Source organism: Canis lupus, chromosome 22 (assembly GCF_048164855.1).
Source record: "Canis lupus baileyi chromosome 22, mCanLup2.hap1, whole genome shotgun sequence".
Taxonomy (NCBI): domain Eukaryota; kingdom Metazoa; phylum Chordata; class Mammalia; order Carnivora; family Canidae; genus Canis; species Canis lupus.
Genome location: NC_132859.1, coordinates 33,682,317 through 33,703,586, shown reverse-complemented (window position 1 = coordinate 33,703,586; position 21,270 = coordinate 33,682,317). Strand labels below are relative to the sequence as shown.

The 21,270-nt window shown below is 39.6% G+C and overlaps 1 protein-coding gene across 1 annotated transcript in view; it reads right to left on the bottom strand.

Annotated features, from left to right (window-relative positions):
• The window catches only part of RARB (retinoic acid receptor beta), a 725,134-nt gene extending 723,368 nt beyond the window's left edge, over window positions 1–1,766 (bottom strand). Inside the window, exon 1 of the mRNA XM_072793005.1 lies at window positions 1,683–1,766. The gene's annotated coding sequence lies outside the window, so the exon portion shown is untranslated. The remainder of the gene's footprint in view (window positions 1–1,682) is intronic.
• Window positions 1,767–21,270: the final 19,504 nt, after the last annotated feature.

Sequence of the window (21,270 nt, the reverse complement as noted above, 5' to 3'; positions counted from 1 at the left end):
TTCATTTTAGTTGCATTTTATTTGTGTATATATGCCTTTTACTTCTTTCTGACAGTCAAAAGGTACTTCCAGAGTAGGTGCTGGAAAGATGTGTCAAGGAGGTTAGCTAAAACCAGCAATAAACTTTGGCGCTGGTTTCAGACTTCCTTGAACACCGCTCACCTTTATTCATCAAACTAAATGCGCCCCCATTCTCTAAAATTTTAGCTCCAGGGTCCCCACCCGACATCTCTTTTTTAAGATTAACTTATAATTTTACAGCCCATCAGGCAAGATGCTTTCAGATCCCTGCCCTCCTGCTTCCTCCCGTTGTTTCTTCTCCCGTGCTCCATCTCACCTTTCTCCCTTCTGAGCTCCTCTCTCCGCTACCTGCTTTCTCTCTGGCTGGCAGGAAGGGGATGCCCTCCACACAAACACACACACACACACACACACACACACACACACACACACCAGCCGCCTCGCCCTCGGAGGGTGCACCAAGTGCACCCTTTTGTCTGCTCCACTCCGAGACCATCGCTTAGCCTCTCGCCTGGCAGCCTCGGGCGAGGAGGGACAGGAAAACTCAGCGCAGTGGCGAGCTGGGGGCGGGGGGGCGGGGGGGGCTCCACGGGCGGTCCAGCATCCCCCCGCCGCTGCGCGCGCGCACACACACACAAGCACACACACACACTCAGAAGTCTTCTGTCACCTGTTCGCTTTCAAAGCCAGTAGCCCTAGAGCTAGGTGAAACTTATCCCTCCCCCCATCTCCGTCCCCCACCTCCAGGAGTTCAGGTTCAAGAAGGCATCCCATGGCGCAGGGTTTGTTTGTTTTTTGTTTTTTTTTTTTTTTTCCCAAAAAACACCTGAAAGGGGGGGGGGGGTGCACACTAGGTACACTGCAATTACGTCTATCCCTAGTACAGTTCTCTGCCTCTTTTTCGCCCACCTTCTCTGCAATTACACCTGGCCCCGCGTCTGCGACAGTCGAGCTCCTAAGCCCGGCCTCCAGGGCTCCCCCTCCGTCCGTGTCCCTCTGCCTGGCGCCAGCCCCCGGCGCTCTCTCCAACTCCTGCCATGTGCAGCCCAGCGCTGCCGGCTCCTGAGCCCCAGCCGAGGCTCCAAACTTTTTCTCGCCCTTTCTCCAGCCCCAAATCATGCGCCTCCCAGAGGCTGCACGCCCTAGCGGGTAACCCAGACCACGCCGGGGAGTGGGGCGAGCACCGCGCCCCCGCGGGCGCCACGTCTCCCGGCGCGCAGCGCAGGGCAGCCCTGGGTCTCCGGGGATGCGAAGGGAGCCTGGGCGGACCCGGCTGGCAGGTGCCACTTGCCAACGACTCCCGGGTTCACGCCCTGGGGGACCGCGGGTTTGGCCTGACGAGAACAAAGCTGGAGTCCGGGGAGACTGTCAGCCGGGAGGCGCTAAGACAATAGCAATAAAGGGAACTTGGGAGAGGACCGCTGCGCAAAGTTGTCTCCGAGTCCCGGTGTCCTGGGATGGCCGCAGGCTCCCGCTGCGGACCCCGAGCCCCCAGCCCCGGCCCCGCCGCAGTACACGCAAAACCCTGGCTCGGCAGCGGTCCCGGGATGCTGTGCAAATACCCTGCGAGCCCAGACGCAGCTCGGGGCGCCGGGGACGCTCCGGGACTCGGACAGCCGCTGCCGGCAGGAGGCCCCGCCAGCGCGCTCTCCCGGCTTTACCTTTCCGCGGGCTGCCTGGGAGTCCGCGGCGCGCCGCCCGCTGGCTGTGCCCTCAGCCCCTGCCGCCGCCGCCGCCGCCGAGAGCAGGCAGCGGGAGCCGGCGCCGGGCGCCCCGCCCCCGAGCGCCAGGCCCCGCCCCCGAGCGCCAGGCCCCGCCCCCGAGCGCCAGGCCCCGCCCCTCCACGCTGGCCGACAGCCCCCCAGAGCCACGCGGGCCCCGTGCGGTTTGCACGCGCGCTGTGCCGCCCGCAGCTCCCGCTGCCCCTGGCTCCTGCCTCCGCTGCCGGAGTGGCCGCTGCTGCTGATGCATTGCATAGACTAGGAAGCCCCGAATTGTCGAGGGGGATCCCCCCTCACACACACAAACGAGATGATTGAAACGACCTCTAGAACAGGGCAAGTATGGTCCACGCTGGAACAGAATCAGCACCTCCCGAGAGCTTGCTAGAAATGCACATTTCTGGGCCCCATCCCAAATCAACGGAATCAGAATCTCTAGGGACAAGACCTAACAGTAAGTATTTTAGCGAGCTCCTGGGACGATTCCAAGCACATTAAAGTTGTAGAAGCACTACTCTTTTGCTCAGAGAACTGAGGGGTTGATCAGATGCAGTCCTAGCATCCAGGAGCCCACTCGAACTGAAGGTTTAACTTGGCAGCATTTGCAAAGCCCGAGAGTACGCTGTCTGCGCCCTGGATGTCATTCATCTTGCTTTATTGACTGCGAAGTCTTTAGAGATAAACAGAGGGGGGAACACATTTACTTCTGATCTGACAGCTCTAATGAGCTCAAGGAAGAATTATGTAAACATTATTAAGTGTAATAAACACGTGTCGGCATCAGACAGTCTTCTCAGAAGAAGAGTTGGCAAAAGCCGTCATGAGCCAACGTTTTATTCATAATGTCTTTTTAACTTTATGTTGCCTGTGTAATAAGCCTTTGGCTTTGCTGTTGCCCAGATGGAAAATCATTACCCCAGTAATGGATGAGCCAGTTCAAAAGGAGAGCCACTGGGATGCAGAGCACTTTCATTCATAAGTGCTATGTATCAGAGACAAGGGGAACCATCCCCTGCCAATGTAGCCATTTTAATCATCCCATTGTTGTCCAGGCTTCTTCTTTCAACTTCCTGAGGCATCACTTGGCTCAAACTCTAAAAACCAAATAAAAGTTGGCTGTTTAGTCACCTTACCATTTTATTTGTCATGTCACTCTACCCTTTTTCTACTCTATTTTCCAGAGCTTCAGACATTAGTAAATACTAATACAAGCCATCAGAGAAACTGCTGATGGCTTGTCAGAAGGAGGAAAGGAGGGGACTGCTTTGGCTTCCACCGCTAGCTCTAGAAACTGATTCCGGCTTTGAAGTGTTCTTTTGGGTAGAATTGGAAGCCAGAAGCTTGGGCCTTCAAGGAAGCCTGATCATCTATATCCAGAACAGGTGGACCTTCATGAAACCTCTTTTCCATTCCTGTCACGTTCTGTTTTCGTCAAAAATGGCAACTTGCTCCCAGCACTAATAACATTACCATTTTAAGTAATGAAAGGAGAGCATCACTATCAAGACAACCAGTCCATCAAAAACTTGAAACAGTTTAGCACCCGCCCCCAATTGTATGAGTGTTGTGAGAGAAAGAACTAGAAATCTGGCATCACAGGGCTTATTCTAGATGGGAGTTTGGAAAGGGGAAGAATAACACCCCCCCCCCAAAAAAAAAAGAATTAAAAAAAGGAAAGGAGGGAGGAAGGACCAATAACTGCTGCTCAGGTCTCAGAAATTAATCAAAAAGAACATTTAAAAGAGATGGCAGGGGGCATCTGCGTGGTCAGCGACCGACTCTTGGTGTCTACTCAGGTCATGATCTCAGGGGCCTGGAATTGAGCCCCATGTTGGGCTCCATGCTCAGCGGGAGTCTGCCAATCCCTCTCCCTCTGCCCCTCTCTGCCCCACTCCACCCTGCTCACTCTCTCTCTCTTTCTTTCTCAAATAAGTAAAAAAAAAATTTTTAATAAAAGGAAAGAGATGACAGGGTAAAGAGAGGAGGTGTGTTAAGGTTCTGCAGAGCAACAAAACCAATAGGAAATAAAAGGAGAGAGATGAGATAGAGAGCTAGAGAGAATTATTATGTTATTGGCTCACATTATTATGGAGGCTGAGAAGCCCCATCTCCTGTCTCAAGCACCCAGTGGCATACTTTGAAGTCCTGAGAATTAAGAAGGTGACCATGTACATTTCATCCAGAGTCTAAAGGCCTGAGAACTAGAAGCACTGATGACAGGAGAAGACCGACATTTCAGCTCCAGCAGTTAAACAGAGAGAGGCCAAATCATCCATTCCTCCACCTTTTGGTTCTGTTCAGGCTCTCATGGGATTGGAGGATTCCCACTCCCCCTGGGGAAGGCCATCTGCTTTACTCAGTCCACCCCTTCAAATGCTGATCTCTTCCAGAAACACGGTCACACACATACCCAGAAGTCATTTTCAGTCATAAATCTGGGCACCAAGTGATCCGGTCAAATTGACACATTAAAATTAACTAGCATGGGGCAAGGGGAGCAGAGCTCCATCCTTACCGAACTGTTTGTCAAGGGTAGGTTTCTTGCGTCAGGTTCCAAGGAGCAGGATTTATGTGCAAGTGATTTATGAAGAAAGCACTCCCAGGGGAAACCACTAAGGGAATTGGGGAGAGGGGGAAGCAGAACTGGAAAGAGGAGAAAGCCAAACAAGGGACGGGAAGTCCCACAGTGAGTAGGGCTTAGACACATTCTGCAGGGAAGCTCTGGAGTTTTAGCCTCTAATTCCTCTCAAACTGAGCTAAAAGAGCTGGGCATTCATATTCCTTTGCTGGACAGTTTATTGGTTAACAACCTCCCAGGGGAAATAAACTCCTTGGTACTTAAGTAGGCTCCAGTAGCTTGAGGGTAGTCCTTTAAAGAAAAGTCAGCGTTGCTATTGAAAGCAATGGAACTCAGAAATATGGAGGAGGTGGGATGTCACACAAAAATACTAAAAAAGGATTTGAGAGTATCTGAGGTGAGCACTGACTTTGTTTCAATACGTGACTTTTGATATGTGAATTTTTCCAGCTCTTGTACCAAGCATAAGCTGAGTACCTGAAACCCCACCCAAGAGGGGTCAACACTGGGAAAGCAGCAGGTAGCTATGGGATATCTTATGGGTTCTGAAAGTAGGGGTATTGAGGAAGCCTGGACAACCTCCTTTCATGGAGCTGAGTTATCAGCTGATTTGGCAGTGTCCAACTAATATTGTCACCTGTGAGAGCCAGCATTTTGGATGCTGGCATGAGAATATATGGATGGCCAGCCCATCTTAGCCAGAGAAGCTGTGACAAGCCACACCAAAGCAGTTAAATTTTGAGAATTTGCCCTTCCAATACACTTCCTCCCCTCCCCCCACCTTCCAAGACCAGAAGGGAAGGGTTAAAACAGAATAAAAAGAGACATCCTAAAACCAAATATTGAATCTTAGGTGCTTAGAAATAAGCACAAGCTAGGCCCCCTCCCATTTAGAGCTCCTTAGACCTAAGCATGGCCTGTGATTAGGGACAGAGCTCTGAATTGGAGATACACTGGAAATGTAAACTTGGTGGATTTTTTTTTTAAGATTTTATTTATTTATTCATAAAAGACATATGGAGAGAGGCAGAGACATAGGCAGAGGGAGAAGCAGGCTCCCTGTGGGGAGCCTGATGTGGGGACTTGATCCCAGGACCCCAGGATCATGCCCTGAGCCAAAGGCAGATGCTCAAACAATGAACCACCCAGGCGCCCCTTGATGGATTTTAAATGGGTGAAAGTGAATACCTAAAAGTGATCCAGAAGTTAGGGAATCTACCTGAAGTCCTGTTAAGAGGTCTCGCACTTGGTAAAAAAGGAAAATTTGACATACGCATTTGGGACCAGTGGTTTGAGAAAAACATAATAGTTTCATGTTTACACTTCAGTTTGTACAATAAATTAGCTATATTTGGAATTATTTATTTTCCTGGCTGCCTCCTGCCTCCTGTGATGTGTCCTCAAGTAACTTCTTCTACCTTAGGTGAGCCTCCACACCAGTGTTTGCTGGGATGGTTGTGGCCTGGCAAGGCTCGTCCACTGCCTGAGGACATATCCTGCCCAATTATCACATGCGCTGAAATGTTGGAAATATTAGCAAGGCAAGGCACAAAGGAAAAGCTATAATGTAAGTGGTTAAATACCATGTGTAAGTCTAATTATTTTCCTTTTTTAACAAAGATATTAGTTTAGAAATTTGCATAGGATGGTTTCTCTTCTTACTTTCATTTGTAATTTCATTTAGAATGTCTATATAAACACTTTTTTATTTTGCTTAGAATGTTTGGCTCTGGTTATATGCACATGGGTTCAACGCCTGGGGAAATTGTTACAACCATCAGTTGGAAATTGATTCAGATGCTAATCTGAAGTTGAGAGGATTTCCGGTTTTGCAGACATTGTCATTTTGCCACCATGCAGATGGTAGGAGCCCACTGTTGGTTTTCACCAGTATTTGGCATGCTCTGCAAAGCCCAGCTGGACAATCCAGCTCAAGTTTTCTCTCTTCCTCCTTCCTGTCAGAGTTCCCTCACCTGCCTTCTAGCTGATTCTATTCCCATTTGTTGCATTTCCCACTTGGACCATGACTCTAAGAGACACAGTACATCCTATGGAAAAACTGAGTGTGATAAATATGATTCATTAAACACAGTGTACATCAATATCAGGTCAGGGTAGAAAATATACAACATAATGAATGCTCTACAGTTTGAGATTCAAGAAAGTATAGTCATCTCATGCAGGGTGCTCAGTGGTATCATCAATCATGAAAGTAAAAGTGGAGTGGTTCGTGGCATTACTAAAATGCCATAAAGATAGGCTGTTTTCTACTTCCTTCTTAATCCGACACTAAACCTTAAAGATATAGAATTTGCAAATCATATATCTGGTAGAGTCTTGTATGCAGAAGATATAAATAACACAACTCAACAGAAAAAAGACAAATAACCAAATTTTAAAGTTGGCAAAAGGTTTGAGTAGACATTTTTCCAAAGAAGATTTGCAAATGTACAATAAGCCCATGTAAAGATGCTCAGCATCATTAGTCAAGGAAAATTCAAATCAGAGCCACAGTGAGATACCACTTTGCATCTACTTGGATGGGTATAATAAGAATAATAATACTTTTTATAAAGATGGACAATAGCAAGTGCTGGTAAAGATGTGGAGAAATTCAAACCCTCATACATTGCTTATGGGGATATACAGAGGCATGGCCATTGTGAAAAACAGTTTGGAAGTTCCTCAAAATGTTAAACACTGAGTTACCAAAAGACCCAGCAAATCCAATCTTAGATGTAAGCCCAAAAGAATAAGAAACATATGCTCTCAAAAATGTGTACATGAGTGGTTTTGAAAGCATTATTCATAATAGCCAAAAAGTGAAAACAAATGTCCATAAAGTAAGGAATGGTAAACAAATGTGGTATTTCCATACAATAGAACACGATTCAGCTATAAAAAGGAATAAAGTACTGATACAGCCTATAACATGGATGAACTTTCAAACCATTACACTAAGTTCAAGAAAGAAGACACCCAGGGCTCACATTTTATGGTTTGATTTATATAAGAAAGGCCCAGAACAGGCAAATCCATGGAGACAGAAAGTAAATTAGTGTTTTCTAGGGGCAGGTGGTAGCAGGGAATGAATGGGGAGTAATTGCTCATAAGTTCAAAGTTTCTTTTTCTTTTTTTCTTTTTGTTTTTTGTTTCATTTTTTTTTCAAATAGACTTTTTTTTCCCTAGTTTTAGGTTCACAGCAAAATTTTTAAAAAGATACATATTTTCTTTTTTTTTTTTAAGATTTTATTTATTCATTCATGAGAGACAGAGAGAGAGAGAGAGAGGCAGAGACACAGGCAGAGGGAGAAGCAGGCTCCATGTAGGGAGCCTGACCTGGGACTCGATCCCAGGACTCCAGGATCATGCTCTGGGCCAAAGGCAGGCGCTGAACCGCTGAGCCACCCGGGCTGCCCACATATTTTCTATATACCTCTTGCCTTCACATATGCATAGACATTCCCATTATGAAGATCCCACACAAAAGTGATAACGTTTATTAAAATTGATGAACCTACACATTGCACATTACTATCACCCAAAGTCCATACTTTTACATTATGGTTCATTCTGGTTGTAGTACATTCTATGGGGTGGGCAAATGTACAATGACACATATCCATCATTATAGTATCATACAGGGCTGTTTCTCTGTTCTAAATATCTTTTATGCTCCCTTCCAGCAGTCTAACCCCTGACAACCATTAATCCTTTATTGTTTCCATAGTTTTGCCTTTTCTAGGATGTCATATAGATAGAATAATACAATATGTATCCTTTCTGGATTGACTTCTTTCATTTATTAATATGCATTTTAAAGTTCTTCCATGTCTTACAAGGTTTTTCAAAGTCTTTTAGCACTGAGTAAGAGTCCACTTTCCGGATGAACTAGAGTATATTTATCCATTCACCTACTGATGGACATCTTGGTTTCTTCTAAGTTTTGACTATTATGAAAAAAAAAAAAAAAAACTGCCGTAAATATCTATGTTTGGTTTTTGTGTGGCCATCAGTTTTTAACTCCTTTGGGTAAATACCAAGGAGCAGAATTGCTGGATCATATATTGGGGTATTTTTTGTTTTATGAGAAACTGCCAAAGTGTTTCCTAAAGCACCAGCAATGAATGAAGAGTTTCTTTTACTCTACATCCTTGTCAGGATTTGGTAATTTTAGTGTTCCAGATTAAGGCCATTCTAATAGGTATGTACTGATATCCAATCATTCTTTTAATATGCATGTCCCTGGTGACCTAAGATGTGGAACATCTTTTCCTACGCTGATTTGCCATCTGTATTTCTTCTTTGATGAGATATCTGTTCAGACTTTTTGCCCATTTTTTAATTAGGATTTTCATTTTATCACTGAGTTTTGAGTTCTTTGTGTATCTTGAATATCAGATAAATCTTTTGCAAATGTTTTCTTCCATCTGTGGCTTGTGTTTTCTCTTGACAATGTCTTTGACAGAGCAAAAGATTTTCAGGGTTTCTTTTTGTGGGTGATGGAAATGTTCTAAAATTAGAAGTGGTGATAGTTGTCAACTTTTATGATTAGTTTATAAAACACTGCAGGTTCTGCCTTGGGCTCTCTTACTGTGGTGGGGTGTGGAGGCATGCCATGAGCATTCCCCTAGAGATACCTATTGGTAAGAAAATGAGGCCTGCCTACAACCCCCTGTGTAACCTTGGAAATAAACTCTCCAGCCATGGCCCTCTTGAGATGACTGCAGCTTTGGCTGCAACCTGTGTTGGAACTACCCATCTACCTGATATACTTGACTCTCAGAAATGGTGCAAGATAATAAATAATTTTTGTTTCAGCTGTTAACTTTCACAGTAGTGTGTCATGCAACAACTGATAAACAATACTGTTAAATTATTAAATTGTTTGACTATTTTTATGTGTTTGTTTTTAAAGTTTAAAGGGCATATTGATAGTTTCAAATCCCAATAAATATTTAAGAAAGATTTCTAAAATGCAAAGCAATCTTTGGAATTCAGTGTTTTTCTAATTTAAAGAATGAGAACAATATGGAGAATCATGGAGATTTAATTTTTATATTATTATCTGTTGTATTTGCTTCTATCTGTCTTAGAGCAAGCTCACAACAGAATGCATGGAGATAAGTGGAGAGATGATTACTGTTAAAATAGAAATGTCACATGGAAACTATGAAAAAGCAGAGAACATAATATTGTCAAGGTTTTTAAGCCACAAAATTAGTTTTGAGCTTCCTGACAGGACAAAAAGGGAGATTTTTCATCCTCTGGAAGAAACATAGCTATAAGGCATAGCTAATAAAGTAGCAATTCTTTCCCCTCATATCCTTGTATTAATTATGAGTAAAAACTGAGATCATAATATTTATTTGTGATCAGTCTGTTTCTTCTTTGCTTCATAGGATATTAAACAAGTGATGAGGTAATTAAGCCTACTGATTAAATGGTTGTATCAGTGTTAATTTCTTGATTTTGATAATTATACTATAGTTATGAAAGAGGTTGTCTTGTTTTTAGAAAATGTACACCGAGTATTTAGGGACACCTCATTACCCTCAAATGTTTATATAGGTATAGGTGTATGTCTGTGTGTGTGAAAACTGATAAGGCAAGTATAGTGAAATATTAACTATTAGTTAACCTGAGTATATATAGGAATTTTTTTATTAGTGCAGCTTTTCTGTAAATTTAAAATTATTTCAAAATTTTAAAATTAATAAATAAAAAAGAAAAATGATCGAAATGGCTTTAGAGAAGATAGTCAGGGATAACCTCTCTGAGGAGTGACATTTAAGCCAGGACATGAAGTTTGGGAAAGAGCTAGACACACAAAAAGCCAGTATTTCTCAAACTTTAACATGCATCATACTTGCCTGGAAGCTTGTTAGAATACAGACACCTTTAGACACCTGGACTCCACCCCAGAGTAGGGTGGTTCTAATTTAGGGTAGGTTCTAATAATTTGCTTTTTTTTTTTAAGATTTTATTTATTTATTCATGAGACAGAGACAGAGAGAGAGAGAGAGAGAGAGAGACAGGCAAAGACACAGGCAGAGGGAGAAGCAGGGTCCATGCAGGGAGCCTGAGGTGGGACTCAATCCTGGGTCCCCAGGATCACACCCTGGGCTGAAGGCAGCGCTAAACCGTGGAACCACCCAGACTGCCCAATAATTTGCATTTTTAACAAGTACCAGATCAGGTTGATGCTACCAGTCCATGAATCTTGCCGATTAGCACTGTCCTGGCCATAAGAAGCAGTAAACAAAAAGCACCAGAAAGGCCTTATTATTTATTAAAAACTATTTATTTACTTATTTATTTATTATTTATTTATTTGTTTGTTTATTTATTTATTTATTTATTTATTTATTTATTTATTTATTTTTTAAAGAAAGAGAGAAAGTGGGGGAGGAGGGGCAGAGGGAGAGACTCTCCAAGGAGTCTCCCTGCTGAGACAGAGCCAGAGGCAGAGTTGGATCCCAGGACCACCAAGATCATAACTTGAGCTGAAACCAAGAGTCAGATGCTCAACTTACTGAGCCATGCAGGCACCAATATATATATATTGGTTTTAAGCAAAGGGTGAAATTAAGTCAATTTCAATTAACAAAAAAGATGTATCTGAGACCATTTGTCTGTCAAATTTCTGTAAATTATATGCCAGTCATGTAACTGATTTCTATTACAATACTCAGGTAATTTAACTTGAGTTTTAGAAGATCATATCCAATTCCTGATGATTCAACTTCAAGTGTCTTTTTCCTTTTTTTCCTTCTTTGCTTCTCAAACATCTGCCTACAATCAAATCAAGCCTCCTTGTGAAGTATTTAATGATCTGTAAAACCAACACATAAATGCACTTGTACTCACCAATTTAAAGGGCCCCAGGAGTAAATTCTGTTTTAATGTTAATAATCACTTCTAAATTATAAACACTTTTCTGCTTGGATTTCAAAATGGTGTAAGAATCACAAATCTCCAATGATTCTAAACTATATATATATTTTTTGCAACATGTGTATCCACAAGGACTATTACCTTGATTTTACATAAAGCTATGAACAATCATGCACCTTTGCTTAAATTGGAATAAAGGAAGGTCATTTCAATTTAACATTCACTAAGTGTTGGCCGTGTGGTATGGCTATTAACACAAAGATGAAAAAGGACAGTCCTCCCTGTTCACTGTGGACTGAGGACCTTAAATCTAGAGTGTATAAACTCTTACACAGATGGTGGTGATAATTCTTCATAACTGTCATGTCAAAATGATACATATTTTTTTCTTTACATTTACAATTATAATGACTTTGTAGGATTTTTTTTTTTTACTGAACTTTAAAGATATAACTGTAAATTGCCAAAAAAAGTCTTTGGGAATTATAAATAAAATTCCATTTATTAATTTGTTACAAACACAATTTTGACATTAAAATATTGCTTGATTTTTAAAAATTCCTATTTTTTTAAGATTTTATTTATTTATTTAGAGAGCACATAAGCAGGTAGAGGGGCAGAAAGAGAATCTCAAGCAGACTCCATGCTGAATGCGGAGCCTGACATGGGGCTCAATCTCACAACCCTGAGATCATGACCTGAGCCAAAATCAAGAGTCAGTCACTTGACTGACCCACCAAGGCTCCCTAAATTCACTAGAAGGATGAAGTATTTCCCTTCTTATTCTCTCTAGGGATCTGGAAGTAATAATGACCAAGTTTTATTCTACATTATTAATTGACATCTTAACCTATATTTCATTATCTTTGCCAGGAATTAAATATCTCTATCAAACATAGAGATGATTCTGATAGATTGATAATTTTGTACACCTTTTTCTTCCCCACAAAATATTCCAAGCAAAAACCAAAAAATTTCAGAATGTGAGATCCAGATATTATTATGTTCTGAACTCTGTACATGCTCTTCTAAGAAGTACATTTAACATCTGTTTTGATTTTCAAAATCCTATTGTAGGGACTGGCAGCTGGGAATATGGTGGAGTGGGAGGACCTTAAGCTTACCTCATCCTATGGATGAAACTTGATAACACTTAAAGAGGGTAGAAAAGGCAGAGACGTTGTAGGGAGTGAAATAAACTGTGGCCCTCTAGGTCGGGGAGGGAACTGTGGGAACAGAGAAGGGCAAAAAATTGGGATATTACTCCAGGGAGCCCACAATGGGAAGATAAATCCCCATAACATTTGGTGTTGAGAGTAAGAGGGGCTGATTTCATGAATTCTTATAATCAGTGGGATTTAAATCCTGGAATTTTAAAACTCAGTGAGCTGGGGTCTTGGAGAGCCCTAAGGTGGCAGGAAGCTAAGCACTAGCCCTTAAAGAGATAGCATGACAAATAGCTCCCTAACATAAGGCATAGAAGGTGTAGTTTGAAAAACACCCAGGGCATATGGAAAGACGAGTTATTTACTCATTTCAGAGCATGTCCAGAGAGGCAGGGGTTAAAGGGAGATCTCTCCAGGAAAAAGGAGCTACCCAGGTGCCATTTCCCTCCCCTGGCTATCAACATAAACACACAGCCACCTGTAAGAATGATCATGGTGCCTGTAATTACTACCTAAATTGCTTCCACCAAGGCCCACAACCTGCATTTCTACACATCTGCCCTTCCCAATCACACCTACACCTGCCTCAGTCCTGGGGCTGCAGGTCCCCTTTCCCAGAAGACCAGCATAAACTTTGTCAACAAACACCACATCTCCTGATTCATGTGCTTTGTGAGGCATTGGTCTCAACAGTGGCAGCTGGTGACCTCCCAAAGAGGACAAGTACATCTTGTTAAAACTTCGCCCCCCACCCCTCAACTACCTGGCCAGCCTTGGTCTCCACAGCAGCTGCCCATCCCCTATAGAAGATAAGAAGCTCCACCTTGTTAAAAAATATACATCCCAGAAGTGCCTGACTGGCTCAGTCAGTAGAGCATGCAACTCTTGGTATTGGAATGATGAGTTCAAGCCCCATGTTGGACATTGAGCTTACTTTAAAAAAGTGTGTGCCCCATTCACTCCTTTCAAACAGAAGTAGCAGGAAACATAGCTTACTTTCCTAATAAATAGAAACAGACAGATCCCTATAATAACATTATAAGGATCCAAGATTCCAGAGAAAAAAGGGGGCAGAAAACTTATTTGAAGAAATAATAGTTGAAAGCTTCCCTAATCTGGGGAAGTAAATAGATATCTGGATCCAAGAGGCACAGAGATGCCCCCCACCCCAAATCAACCCAAGGAGGTCCACAATAAGGCACATAGTAATTAAAATGGTAAAAACTAATTAAAATGGAAAAAAATTAAAGCAGTAAGAGAAAAGAAGACAGTTACATACAAGGGAAACCCCAGAAGGCTATCAGTGGATTTTTCAGCAGAAACTTTGCAGGCCAGAAAAATGTGACACAATATATTCAAAGTGCTGAATGGGAACAATCAGCAGCTAAAGGCAGTTAATCCATCAAGGCAATTATTCGGAATAGAAGGAGAGATAAAGAGTTTCATAGACAAGCCAAAACTAAAGGAGTTCATTACCATTAATCAAGCTCTACAAGAAATGTTAAAGGGGACTTTTTGAGTGGGAAGGAAAGACCATAAGTAAATGTATGAAAAGTAAGAAACACAAAACCAGTAAAAATAAAGTATATCTGTAAAACTCAGTTAAAGAATTCAAAAAAGAAAGGATGTAAAGTGATATGCCATATACCTAAGACACAGGGCAGGAGAGTAAAGAATTGGTTCAAGTTTACTCAATCATGTTTAGTATAGACTGCCATATGCAAAAAAAATGTTGTATATAAACTGATGGTAACCACAAATCAAAAACTAGTAATAGATATGCAAAGAATAGGAGGAAGAAATCCAAGTATATCATTTTAAAAAGCCAGCAAATCATAAAAGACAGCAAGAGAAGAGTCAGAAAAAAACTACAAAGAACAACCACAAAACAAGTTAAAAAGGGGGGGGGGGCAATAAATATAGATCTATCAATAATCGCTTTGAATGAAAATGGACCAAATGCTCCAATCAAAAGCCATAGGGTGACAAAGTAGCTAAAAGATAAGACTTTTCTCCATGCTACCTACAAGATATTCATCTCAGATCTAAAGTCATCTGCAAATTGAAAGTGAGGGGATGAAAAATCATTTATCATGTAAATAGATGTCAAAAGAAAGCCAGGGTAGCAATACTTATATTGAATGAAATAGCCTTAAAACAAAAACTGTAACAAGAAACAAAGAAGGAAGACATTATGTAATAATAAAGAGGACAATCCAAGAAGAAGATAGAAGTATTGTAAATATTTATGCACCCAACATGGGAGTACCAAATACATAAAACAGTTAATAAAAAAACATGAATGAACAAATCAATAATAATACAATAATAGTAGAGGCCTTTAATACCCTATTTACATCAATGGATAGATCCTCCAAACAAAAAATCAACAAGAAAATTGGATTTGAAAGACACACTGGACCAGATGGATTTTACAGATATATTCAGGATACAGCATCCTAAAACAGCAGAATACACATTCTTTTCAAGTGCACATGGAACGTTCTCCAAAATAGATTACATTTGAAGCCACAAAACAAGTCTCAATAAATTCAAAAAATCAATCATATGATGCATCTTTTCTGACCACAACATTATGAAAGTAGAAATCAAACACAAGAAAAAAATCTGGAAAGAGCACAAATATATAAAGGTTAAATAACATGCTCCTAAACAATGAATGGGTCAATCAGGAAACCAAAGAAGTAAAAAATTACATGGAGAGAAATGAAAATGAAAATACAATGGTCCAAAACCTTTGGGATACAGCAAAAGTGGTACTAAGAGGGAAGTTTATACCAATACAGGCCTAGCTCAAACAAACAAACAACTTAAACAACCTAACTTTACACCTAAAGGAACTTGGAAAATAAGAACAAACAAACCCAAAACCATTAGAAAGAAGAAAGTAAAAAAGATTAGAGTAGAAATAAATGATATAGAAACAAAAACAAAAACAAAAGCAAACTCCCCCCCCCAAAAAAAAAAAAAAACAACAACAAAAAAACAATAGAACAGATCAGTGAAACCAGGAGCTGGTTTTGGAAGAAAATCAACAAAATTGATAAACTTTTAGCCTATCTCATAAAAAAAAGTGGGAGGGGGGATCCAAATAAACAAAATCACTGAAAAAAGAGGAGAAGTAACAACAAACACCACAGAAATACAAACATTGTAAGGGAATATTATGAAAAATTATATTCCAACAAGTGGACAACCTAGAAGAAATGGATACACTCCCAGACACATAAACTACCAAAACTGAAACAGAAAGAGATATAAAATTTGAACAAACTAATTACCAGCAATGGCATTGAATCAGTAATCAAAAAACTCCAACAAAAGTCCAGAATAGCTAAAAGATAAGACCCACAGATAGCTTCACAGGAGAGTTCTACCTAACATTTAAAGAAGAGTTAATACCTAGTCTTCTCAAACTATTCCAAAAAATAGAAGAGGAAGGAAAACTTTCAAATTCATTCTATCAGGGCAAAATTACCCTGATACCAAAACCAGATAAAGACACCACAAAAAAAGAGAACTACAGGATAATATCTCTGATAAGCATAGATGCAAAATGTTTTTTAAAAGATTTTATTTTTATTTATTTATTCATGAGTGACACAGAGGGAGAGAGGTAGAGAGATAGGCAGAGGGAGAAGCAGGCTCCCTGTGGGGAGCCTGATGCGGGACTTGATCTCAGGACCCCAGGATCACACCTTGAGCCAAAGGCAGATGCTCATTTGCTCAATGCTTATTGCTGAGCCACCCAGGCATCCCTAGATGCAAAAGTATTCAACAAAATATTAACAAACCGAGTCCAACAATACATTAACAACAAATCATTCACCCCAATCAAATGGGATTTATTCCTGGGATGTAAATATGGTTCAATAGTCACAAATTAATTAACATGATATATCACATCAACAGGAGAAAGGATAAAAACCATATGATCATTTGAATAGATGCAGAAAAGGTATTTGACAAAGCACAACATCCAGTCATAATAAAATCCCTCAACAAAGTGGGTTTACAGGGAACATACCTCAAAATAATAAAGGCTGTATATGAAAAACTCACAGCTAACATCATACTCAATGGAGGAAAACTGAGAGCTTTTCCCCTAATGTCATGAACAAGATGGGATGTGTAGGCAGTTCAGTGGTTGAGCATCCGCCTTTGGCTCAGGGCGTGATCCTGGAGTCCTGGGATCAAGTCCTACATTGGGCTCCCCACATGGAGCCTGCTTCTTCCTCTGCCTATGTCTCTGCCTTTCTTTCTGTGTCTCTCATGAGTAAATAAATAAAAATCTTTTAAAAAAAGACAAGGTTGTCCATTCTCACCACTTTTATTCACTATGGTACTGGAAACCTTAGCCGCAGCAATCAGACAACAAAAAGAAATAAAAGACATCCAAATTGATAAGGAGGAAGTAAAATTTTCACTATTTGCAGATGATATGATACTACATATATAGAAAATCCTAAGTATACCACCAAAAAAGTGAACTGAACTGATGAGTTCAGTAAAGTTGCAGGATACAAAATCAATATACAAAAATCTGTTGCATTTCTATACACTAATAATGAAGTAACAGAAAGAAAATTTAAGAAAACAATCCCATTTATAACTGCACCCAAAATAATAAAATACCTAGGAATAAATAGGAATAAACTTAACCAGAGACATAAGAGACCTACTCTGAAAACTCTAAAACATGGATGAGAGAAATTGAAGATGGCACAAAAAAATGGAATGACATTCCATACTTATTGATGAAAAAAGAAATACTATCAAAATGTCTATATTACCCAAAGCCATCTACCATTTAATACAATCCTATCAAAATGCCAACAGCATTTTTCACAAAACTAGAACGAAGCATCCTAAAATTTGTATGGAACTACAAAAGGCTCCAAATAGCCATAGCAATCTTGAAAACGAAAAACAAAACTGGAAGCAACACAATTTTGGATTTCAAGCAATATTGCAAAGCTGTGATCATCAAGACAGTATGGTACTGGCACAAAAACAGACACATAGATCAATGGAACAGAATAGAAAACTCAGAAATAAACCCACAATTATATGATCAATTAATCTTTGACAAAGGCGGCAAGAATATGTAATGAGAAAAAGTCAATATCTTCAACAAATGGTATTGGGGAAACTGGACAACTACATGCAAATGAATGAAATTGGACCACTTCTTACATTATACACAAAAATAAACTCAAAATAAAGGCCTCAATGTGAAACGTGAAGCCATCAAAATCCTAAAAGAAAGCATAGGCTATATTTTCTCTGACATGGGCGATAGCAAGATCTGTCTCCTAAAGGAAAAAGAAACAAAAGGAAAAAGAAACTATTAGGACTAGTTTAAAATAAAAAGCTTCTGTATATCAAAGAAAACAATCAACAAAAGACAAATTACTAAATAAGAGAAGATATTTACAAAAAAACATACCTGATAAAGGGTTAGTGTCCAGAATATGTAAAGAACTTACGTAACTAAACACCAAAAAGCACAAATAATCTAACTAAAAGTGGACAGAGGAAATGAACAGACATTTCTCCAAAGACATACAGATGGCAAACAGATACATGAAAAGATGCTCATCATCATCATCAGGGAAATGCAAATCAAAACTACAATGAGAGATGCCTGGGTGGCTCAGCGGTTGAGCATCTGCCTTCAGCCCAGGGCATGATTCTGGGGTCCCAGGATCAACTCCCATATCAGGCTCCCTGCAGGGAGCCTGCTTCTCTCTCTGCCTGTGTCTCTGCCTCTCTCTGTGTGTCTCTCGTGAATAAATAAATAAAATCTTAAAAAAAAAACTACAATGAGATATCACCTGACACCTGTCAGAATGGCTAAAATTAGAAACACAAGAAACAGTAAGTGTTGGTGAGGACGTGGAGAAAAAGTAACTCTTGTTCACTATTGGTGGGAATTCAAACTGATATAGCCACTGTCAAAAATAGTATGGAAGTTCCTCAAAAATTAAAAATAGCACTACCCTATGATCCAGTAATTACACTAGTAGGTATTTTTCCCCAAAATACAAAAACACTAATTCAAAGGGCTACATGAATCCTTATGTTTATTGCAACATTGTTTATGATAGTCAAATTATGGAAGCAGCCCAAGTATCCATGGACAAATGAATGGCTAAAGAAATGTGGATACATATACAATGGAAGATTATTCAGCCATAAAAAAGGATGCAATCTTGCCAATGATGGAGCTAGAGAATAAAATCCTAAGAAAAATGTCAGTCAGAGAAAAACAAATACCACATGATTTCACTCATAGGTGGAATTTAAGAAACCAAATAAATGAACACAGGAAAAAAAGAGAGAGGAAAAAAACCTAAGAAATAGACTTAACTATAGAGAACAAACATGGTTATCAGAGGGGAGGTGAGTAGGGAAAATAGGTGTGGGGATTAAAGGCTACACTTATCATGATGAGAACTTAGTAATGTATAGAATTCCTGAATGGTTTACATTGTGCACTTGAAACAAATATAACAGTATATGCTAACTATGTATATATACATAGATACACATACAAATGTTTATAGAAATGTTAATATGTACTGATTAGTATCTTCTTGCTCTGTCAGGTGAGTGGACCTGGAGGCAAACACCCCAGTAGCAATGAGCACACCTAGCTCCCGTATCTTGGTTTCTAATACCAGTCCCCTATAAACAGAACCAGGGCTTCTTGGAGAAATTGATGACTCTAGGATTGGGACAGAAAATACAGAAGATAAGCCTGGTGTATCTTACAGTGCCAGAAAGTAATGAAGTGCTAGAGGGGAAATAAAGCCTGTAATGTTGGGGGTATATAAAAGGGACACAGAAATCAGCTGAAAGAATTCCAAAGCTAGAACAACCTGAACAAAATAAAGTATTATTCGATTATAATAAAAAATCAGCATATAAAATAATACATCTATATAAATATAAATACATGATAGAATTAACAAATAAATAGAGACACAAGCTCCCATTAGGAAAATTCTAAATAACTTGTGTAGATCAAAATTTGCCTCTAGAATAGAAGGAAGAACATTATCCCCACTCTAAAGGATGGGCTATTCATAGGGACTTTCTTTCAAAAAAGATAATAAGAAAATGGGCTGTAAAAAGAATGACTGTACAGTGGGGAAGCCTGGCAAACACTGTCTCAGGTGATCAAGGCCACCGTTAACAGTCATAACTCATGTTGATACTATATACCTTAATGAGTGTGGCACTTTGCTTTTGTGGTTCTTTTCCAAAACTCATAGCCTCTGTCTCATCATGAAAAGAATTCAGAAAATTCCAGTTGAGGAGGATTCTACAAGATACCTGACCAACATTCTCAAAATGCTCAAAGTCATCAAAAATAAAGAAGTCTGAGTAACTGTCATAGTCAAGAGAAGCTAAAGACAATGACAACTAAATGTAATGTGCTATCCTGGATGGCATCCTGAAACAGAAAAAGGGTATTAGATATAAAGTAAGGAAATCTAAATAGTATGAACTTTAGCTAATAATAATGTATCAGTATTAAAAAATATTGTATCAATATTAGATAACTAATTGTAATATATGTACGTACTAATAGAAGATGTTAATAATAGGGAAACTGGGTGCTTCCTTTATGGGAACTCTATACTGTCTTCATAATTTTTCTGTAAACCTAGAACTTTTCCAAAGAATAAAGTTTATTTTAAAAAACATATTAAAACTATTAAAATAACTAGCATTTATGGAATCACTCCTCATTCCTGGAAGTACTAAGTTTTTATTATGAAAGATAACATTTTTAGAAAATGATCAAAACATGAATGTAGAGTATAATAAATTGCTGTAAAGCAAATACTACTGTAACCACAACTTTGGTCAAGAAATAAAGCACTGCCAACTACTCTGAAACCTCAGCATATCACTCCAATATGACCTTTGTCCTTCCCCCACCCTTGTCAGCAACCACTCTCCTAACTTCTATGATAGTTATGATACTCACTAATTCAATGATACCCACCTTTTTGCTTTTCTGTTTAGTTTTTCCACTTATGCATACATACTTAAATAATGTAGTTTAACTCTTTTGAATTTAAATGATCATAAATATACATGTATTATTTTAAGACTGCTTCCTTTCAGTCAATATTATGTTTGTGAGATTTATCCATGTTAATCTGGGTAGCTACAGTTAATTTTTTAATTGATCTTTAGTATAGTATCTCAATGCATGTATATAGCAAAATTTCCTTACCCATTGTGCCATGTATAGATAATGAATTGTTCCCAGGTTTTGCCTATTGCAATCAATGTTGCTATGACTGTTCTGATATATGTATCCTGATGTTATTATCCATCATTTTTCCAGGGATATGTACTTTAAGTGGATTTGCTAGGTCTTGGGTATGCATACAGCCAACTTTATTAAAAAAAAAAAGAAAAAGAAAAAGAAAAGCCAAATCATTTTCCAAAATGATTTACCAATTTATACTCCTCCAAGAAGTGTGAGGGCATTTTTATTGTTTACATCTTTACAACATTTCATATTATCAAACTTTAAAAATCTTTTGCCTATCTGTTGGGCAGGCAATGATCCATCGTTCTAGTTTTACTTTGTATTTTCCTGGTTATTGATGGGGATGTTAAAATATTGCACTTTTCATAGGTTTATTGGCCTAATGTATTTCCTTGTTTGTTAAATGCCTATCCTAATCTTTTGTGTTTCAGTGAGGCATTTATCAGAGGAAATTCTGATTTAAAAACCTTAACATTGACAACACGGAGGCTTTAAAAGGACGCAGTGATGTTAAAATGAATATAACTCATCATTCCTGATGCACTTAAAAATCATTTCACTTGGACCTTG